Genomic DNA, 8,432 nt, shown 5'->3' on the forward strand with positions numbered 1-8,432 from the left:
ACCTCATGATGATTTGACTATATCGGGGTCGATAAAATAAGTGCCAGTGAAGCATTGGGTAGATGCAATCGACTTGTCCTACTAACCCAAGGTTTGAGGCCTTGTTCCTATAGTGCAGGTTTTCTGAACCATTTTTTATCTATGGGCCCCTTTGGTTACTATGTTATTCTGGTGGACCCCTATAGTTATTCGATGCTTAAAAACTAGTTTTGTAGAAACTTCTTTCAAAATTCATATTTTGGTTTTTCACACATTAACTTGTGTAGGTTGAATTATGTAAAATGTTAAAGAAAGAAACTTAGCTGTTTGATGAAATACAAACCAATACATACATCTAAAGCAAAATTTTGTTAGGTGCCTTTAAAATACTATTGTGGGTCCCTAATTTACTATTTTGTAGTGTGGATCCCCAAAAAATCTTATATGGACGCCCAGAAGTCATACGGACCCCGGTTGAGAACTACTGCAGTAGTAGAAAGAATTATACGGCAGCAGGGTTTTAAACTCAGTCCAAAAGTAATCAGTATAGCAGACAGTTGGAGCTCTCTCATAATTCAATAATGGAGTCGATTTCATCGATTGTTGCCCACCCTCAGAAATAATTTGAGGCAACGCCCAAAACTTAGAAGTTATTGGATAATAACTTCTAAGTTCCTTTCGTCAATAAACATTTTTTTAAACTAGCTCATGACTTCCAATAACTTCACGAATCCAGACATTTTGCAGTATATTATATAATATGCGGAATATTCTATTATGACGTCATGTTAATTCTTAGTTTTCAATACAGAAGTGGGATTATAGATTTGGTAAAATGCTTTATTTTGTTTTGTTCTGTTTCGTTTTAATTTCTTTGCTATTTTTTGGTGGGTGCAAAATTTGATACATTCTATTATGATGTCATTTTTTTTTTTATCGTGCTTCTTATAAACAGGCCGTTCTTTCTGGTCTTTTCTTTTATATCTTCAGTGGTACATCAAACACCAGACCGGGATTTATAGACATCCTTTTTCGCATAATCAAGGCAGCATTGAGATATTTTACTAACTTTATTGAAATATTACACACGCACACACAACACACAACACACACACACACATACAACATACACGCACACACATTCACATTTACACATATTCATATATTTTTCTACCTATTTGTCTCTTGCTTATTTGCTTATCTCTACTTGTCTGTTTATCTGTCCAACAATCCATCCCTCCTTATCTAACCATACCCATCGATCCATCGATTCATATATCCATATGCAGCGAGTCATTTACATCAAATGATTTCAATCCATACCCATCTTAATCCCTCCATTTCAATCAAACCATATCCATTGATCCATCAATCTCAATCCATCTATATATAAGTTCAATCAGTTCATAAATCCATCCACCCATTCCATCGTAATCCGTTCATCCCATATTAATCCATCCCACTTTAATCCGTCCAATCTCATCTTAATCCGTCCATTTCATCATAATCCGTCTATTTTCACCTTAAACCATCCATTCCCACCTAAATTCATTCATTCCCACCTTAATCCGTCCATTCTCACCTTAATCTGTTCACCCATCTTTATCCGATCATCAAATTCTAATCCATCGATTTCATCTTGTTCCATTTATCCATCCCATCAATTCATTTGTCCGACCTTAATTTCATTCATTCAATCGCGATCGATCTATGCCATTACTACTTTCTCAATCCATCCATACATTCACTCCTCCATACAGGCTTCCATCTCTCCGTCCATCCATAGTTGCAAAGTGTGTCAGGGTGGTGTCATCTAACCATGTCGACTTTTAAAAAAATTGCCTCTATCCATGAATGTGTGTATGTTTGTTTATGGCATCACAATACAATCAATATTTCAAACGCGCGCGCACACACACACACACATTATAATATATTTAATTACATTATATACATATCTATTGCTTTATGTGTGTGTGTATGTGTTTGTGCGCATGGGTGTATTGTTGTTGTTGGCACTCCGTCGCTTACGATGTCGAGGGTTCCAGTTGATCCGATCGACGGAAGAGCCTGCTCGTGAAATTAACGTGCAAGTGGCTGAGCACTCCACAGACACGTGTACCCTTAACGTCACACAGTGTGACAAGGCTGACCCTTCGAATTACAGGCACAACAGAAACAGGAAGTAAAAGTGAGAGAAAGTTGTGGTGGAAGAGTACAGCAGGGTTCGCCACCATCCTCTGCCGGAGCCTTCTGGAGCTTTAGGTGTTTTCGCTCAATAAACACTCACAACGCCCGGTCTGGGAATCGAAACCGCGATCCTATGACCGCGAGTCCGCTCCCCTAACCACTGGGCCATTGCGCCTCAACGCATGGGTGTATATATAAATGTAATTATGTACACGAGTGTATCCGTAGGGGAAGACGTGTGGTAGAACAAAGAATCCTGAGCATTTCAGCATTTCAGTATATTATTAAAAGAGTTATTCATCATTCGAGAATAATACTGGTATCAAATTTTGGCACAAGGCCAGCAATTTCAGGGGAGTGGGATAGTCGATTGCATCGACCCCGGTGATCAACTGATACTTATTTTATCGATCTCTCAAAAAAGGATGAAAGGCAAAGTCGGACTCTCAGAATTTGAACTCAGAACGTAAAGATGAACGAAATGCCGCTAAACATTTTGTCCAGCGTGCTAACGATTCTGCCAGCTCGCAAAGGTAATATAAACAGAGTTATCGATGAGTAATAGATCAATATCATAATACTCTAGATATGTGAGCAGAAAGTTATATCTGAATGTTAGAACAAGACCAGAAAGATGGTAAAACTTGTTGAGTTTCTCATGTGTGTTACTTAATGCAAGAAAATAATTTTGAACTTTCACAGACAGCAAATATAGATGAAATTTGAAGTATCATCAAACAAGACAGTTAAATTCAAAGGAAACATGAGCAATCAGAGAGCGCAAACCTCCGCCAAGGCAACACCAACGTCCTCCCAACGATTAGTAAGAGATAATCTTTAAAATGAGAATATCTGAAATAAGCTTGACTGCTCTCACAAACGATAACACTAAAAATAAACCCAACCGTTCTCAAAAATTAAGTAAAAGAAAAACAGGAAAAATAATCCAGAATCCTTGTCCGGTACCGGATCGATCACAAAATCTAATCAGTTCATGCCAGTCACAAGGCCAAACATCCCTGAAAGTTTTATCTGAATCCATCCAGTGGTTCTTGAGATATCTTGTCCACGGACTGCAAGCACGGTTGCATGGTTAAGAAACTCGCTTTGCAACCATGTAGTTTTGGGTTCAGTCCTACTGTGCGTCACCTTCAGCAAGTGTCTTTTACTGTAACCCCGAGTCGACCAACTCATTGTGAGTGAATATCGTAGACAGAAACTGTGTGGCAGCTCGTCGTTTATATGTGTATGTGTGTGTGTATGTGTATATATATATATATTATTATTATTATTATTATTATTATTATTATTATTATTATTCATATGTTCGAATAACTGTGTATGTCTTTGTGTTTGTTCTTCACCACCACCACGGGCATACAACCGGTTTTGGCCGATTTACGACCACGTAACTTTGCGATTCGGGCGAAGATATCAATATAGTAAGTACCATACTTACAAAAATATACTTTAGCCGACGATCTGTTCGACTAAACTCTTCAAAGTAATGCCTCAGTATGGCTGCAATGCAATAACTGAAACAAGTAAAAGGTAAAAGGTTATTTAGGGACCAGTTTTATCCTCTTAAGAATAAGCTTTATAAAAGAGAAGTTAGATATCTGAAGCTTTAGCTGTCATAACTATCTCATTCAATAAGATATTTCAAGGATCTATTTTAAAAAATGGAAAAGAACTGTGGATGCAGGTTTCGGATTTTGAAGTGACACAGATAGGAAGAAGGAAGAGATCTATTAATGCATGGATATTTAATAAAAGTTTATGCAAAGCTGTAAAAGAAGTGGTTGGCAAATCATTGAAATATATTGAACAAGTAATGCTCAAGATCAGTTATCCTAAATGGGAGCCCTTGTGGAACATTGCCACATTTGAAGGGAGCAACTGGCTATCTATTTGTTCATATTGTATTGAAATCAATGGAAGAAATTTGTAAGTTTCAGAAGAATGGGGTCCAGGGATCTGAAAAGTTCCTAGGCGAGCCATGGTGAAAATGACTGAAAATGGCTGACCTAGATGATATTGAAGACAATGCATTATTTGAAGAAAATATTGAAGGTCTAGAGCCTATTGTAGAGAATTCTAATGATGAATAGAGTAATACTATTGGCAACATGCTTTTCACAGGCGAGCTGGCAGAAACGTTAGCACGCCGGGCGAAATGCTTAGCAGTATTTCCTCTGCCGTTACACTCTGAGTTCAAATCCCGCAAAGGTCGACTTTGCCTTTCATCCTTTCGGGGTGGATAAATTAAGTAGCAGTTGCGTACTGGGGTCGATGTAATCGACTTAATCAATCCCTTTGTCTGTCCTTGTTTGTCCTCTCTATGTTTAGCTCCCTGTGAGGAATAAAGAAATAAAAATATGCTTTTCACAGAAATATGTGTGGGTGGGTGGGTGGATGGATGGATGGATGGACATGCAAGGCTGAATTAAAATTTTTTTTCGGGTTTTCATTTACGATTTTTTCAACTTATATGTTATATCTTTAATTTGATACAACTTGTCCAATCGTTGATGAATTGTTTATTCTTTATTTTACAGTTTGAATATGAACGGTAAAAAAAGTTTCAATCAGAACCATTTTACGCTACCTTTGAAAAAAAGAACCGAGTGCAAGGGCAGAGACAAAAGAAATTAATGGTGTGTGGCGCAAAACTGGTCAGACGTTTCAAGAAAGGTGACACCAGCCTCGAAGACAAACCAAAGTCAGAGACCTTCTGTAGTGGAAGATAAGGCCTTGCTTGAAATAGTTGAACAACAGCCAAGCACAAACACTCATAATACATTGTCGGTTGAACATGGTTCTTCACAATTGCACCATCAATCGACACCTCCTTGTGAAGAGGCGCTGTCGAGAAGTTCCTCATGAATTAACCAAATACCAGGTTCAACGGCGTGTGAACACATGCAAACAACTGCTAGCAAATCTTCGAGATGTTCGTTTGTTTGGCGTCGAATTGTAACTGGGATGAAAACTGGATCTGTTTTCATAGTCCTAATAACAGAAATCAGTGGCTTCGCCCTGGCCAAGTTTCAGAACCTGATATCAAACAAGGGCGGTTTGAACAAAAGTGGTCATGCTGTGCACTTGGTGGAATTTCTAGGAAGTGTTGCACTTTGAGCTTGTCTCAAATGGTCATGCTGTGAACACTACCTTTATGAACAACTGCAGCGAGTATATGATGCTTTGAAAGCCCGCTAATTGGTATTGGTTAACAGCAGACGCACCTTCCTACAGCATGGCAATGCCCCAGCACGCACTGCCAATGTGACCAAGCGCAAACTTCAGGAACTTGGAGTGTTAAAATTGCTGCCTCACCCTGCCTACAGCCCAGACCTTGCACCATCAGATCACCACCTTTTCTGAGCCATGGATCATTTCCTGCACAGACGGAGATTGAACAATATGGATGAGATTGAAAACGGGTTCAGGGGAGATTTTTTTTACTCTAAACAAGCCAAATAGTATAAGCATGGAGTTGTGCTTCTGGCACAACGATGGCAACAGACAACAGAATACGATGTGATATATTTCGATGAAGAAACGTTTTGTGCATGTAATTTGTTTTAACTATTAATCAAAACTTCAAACAAAAATCTTTTGACTCAACCTGGTAGGTAGGTAGGTAGGTAGGTAGGTAGGTAGGTAGGTAGGTAGGTAGATAAATAGACAGACAGACAGACAGACAGAGAGATGCATACATACATACATACATACATACATACATACATACATATTTCATTAAATATATGTGGCGTTAGTAACGTGGCCGTTTGCCGAGACACTTATAGCCTCTCCATGTGTATGAAATACCATTTACATGAGAGGAGACGGAAAACGTGTGTTAGCATGTTACCACGAGAGTATTTTGGTCTTCTGCCAGTTGGCTGAAATGAGTCGGTAATTCAGTTTATCGAATAACTCATCGTCGGTCCTGTTGGCGATCCACTTGCATTCACATTTGCAGAAATGATTCAGCAACAATGACATTAAATCTTAACGAAAAAATATTTTGGGGTAGAAAAAACTTGAAGAATGCCTAAGATGGCTGTGTTTGGTATAGAACTCTGGGCCTTGTGATCACAAAGGGAACTTTTTAACCATTCGGCTATATTGTAGCCAATAGTAGAACCATTAGTAGCATACATACACACACACACACACACACACACATACACACACACACATACATACATACATACATACATACATACATACATACATACACACATACATACATGTTAAATCTTCTGAATTAATTATGAAATTTCTATCGAGAGTGCGGGCATGATTTTGTGATTAAGAAGCTCGCTTTGCAACCATGTGGTTTGGGTTCAGTCCTACTTACCGACAGCTTGGGTTAGTATCTTTTGCTATAGTTCCGAGCCAGTTAATGTCTTGCGAGTAGATTTGATAGACGAAAATTGTGTGTGGAAACCGGTTGTACGTATTGTGTGTGGAAACCGGTTGTACGTATATGTGTATGTATGTATGTATATCTCTTCTATTTTTTAATATTATAAATCTTTCACTGAGGAAGGAGCCGATTTCCAACAATGATACTAGGTTTCATCTTTGGAATGTAGTTAACGTAGACAAATTCACATTTGGAACTTGAGAAGACCCTTACATATTCTTACTGTTCCACTCAGATTGCACTTGTAATGTACGAATTAGCTGGTCGATTTCTCTTTCTCAAAATCCCAATTTATCCAGATTCTCCTTTAAGCATTTACTAACAAAACCTAGTGCTCTAATTATTATTGGTATGAATATGAATTCATAGTCTGGATATAGAAGCTGGAGATTTCGAAGCAGTTGTCCATAAATAGCCTCTTTTTTCTTTGATTTTCAAAGAGATATTTATATCTGCAGGGCAGCTAACTTCTATGATGGTATGCATGTATGTATGTATGTATGTATGTATGTATGTGAATGGGGAAAGATTGATTTGCAATGTTTGCAGTCGTGCATGCTTGTCAAGAGCAGGGCTCATTAGCCACCAATGGAGCCACAAATGCAAAATATTAGTCCTAGAGCGCACAATGTTCCTGAAGGTCGGCAATGGTCTTCCTCGGTCACGAGTGGATGGCCATCACATATGTATGTATGTATGTATGTATGTATGTATGCATCTGGCTTCCATACATACATTGTTGGTTTGTTTACGTCCCCGTAACTTAGCGGTTCGGAAATAGAGACCGATTGAATAAATCCCAGACTTTAAAAAATATGAACTGGGGTCGGTTTTGAAGGCGGTACCCCAGCTTGGCCGCACTCCAATGACTGAAACAAGTAAAAGATAAAAGGTCAAAAAGCTACAGACAACTATTGAATGACATCTGAGTCGTTACACATCTCGTCCAAATCTCTCAACTACCAGTTGCTTGTCCTTTGTACCATACTTTGAGAAGTCTAAGTTGCTTTAATCTCTCCTTAACAATTTAACACATCAAATATTTTTTAACAAGCTCACAAGTTAATCGCGACACCAGCGATTAACCTGTAAGCACTGTTATTCTATATATTCACTGGCTGGGAGATGAATCGCTGTTGTCTGTAGCGGACGAGTGTCCTTCATTGACAAGACCAAAAAAAAATCGAAATAACGTGATCTGGTGCTCTTGGCGTTGGAGATGGCGGGGATGTCTCCTCGCTGGCGATACAAACAGGAGTGCATTTTGCACCAGACACCAATATTAGAGTTTTTCTCGTGATAACTACCGCAGTATAGTTTGTTCTAACAGAATATCCATGTTTAAATAAGGATAAATATTACTTCACAATCTTTTAGATATTGTCCCAAAATGAATGTGCCCTTTATTATTTAAAATGATAGAAAACGGTTAGGGTTGGATTCTGCATTTGTACTGCTATTTATAGCGGATCAAACGACTGCATAGGGCCACTCTCTTCAGTTTGCTACCGACAAGGAAAATATGAACTGAGAGAAAGACAGTTGAATAAGCTGTCAGAACGTAAAATAAATTATTACAGAGGTAACGATTGCCTTATTCCTTGTTTATTTGTTTGTTTTCTTGCTCCAGTTTTGCGATTATCCTTATCCTATATCTATGTTTTATAGCTAATTAGGCTGGTATGGCAGCGATGTTAGATTGAGGCAAAACCAGAACAGGAAACATTTCGTTTATGGAGGGACGAATTAAATATGAGGAAAGAAGATAAGAAGTAGTAGTATTCAAAGGTAGAGAAAAAAGAATCTATAAAGTGAGGTAGGGAAAATG

The 8,432-nt window shown here is 38.4% G+C and overlaps 1 long non-coding RNA gene across 3 annotated transcripts in view; it reads left to right on the plus strand.

Annotated features, from left to right (window-relative positions):
* The window catches only part of LOC149136748 (uncharacterized), a 52,724-nt gene extending 44,536 nt beyond the window's left edge, over nt 1-8,188 (plus strand). Inside the window, exons 1-2 of one of the 3 annotated variants that reach the window (XR_016241225.1) lie at nt 1-809; nt 4,728-8,188. The exon at nt 1-809 is cut by the window's left edge and continues 15 nt beyond it. This is a non-coding gene — a long non-coding RNA (uncharacterized LOC149136748). Of the gene's footprint in view, nt 810-837; nt 1,025-4,727 lie in introns of those variants that run through there. The other 2 variants (XR_016241224.1, XR_016241223.1) reach the window with 2 other exon arrangements.
* Nucleotides 8,189-8,432: the final 244 nt, after the last annotated feature.

The sequence above is a fragment of the Octopus bimaculoides genome, chromosome 3 (genome assembly GCF_046866305.1).
Source record: "Octopus bimaculoides isolate indiv1 chromosome 3, ASM4686630v1, whole genome shotgun sequence".
Lineage (NCBI taxonomy): Eukaryota > Metazoa > Mollusca > Cephalopoda > Octopoda > Octopodidae > Octopus > Octopus bimaculoides.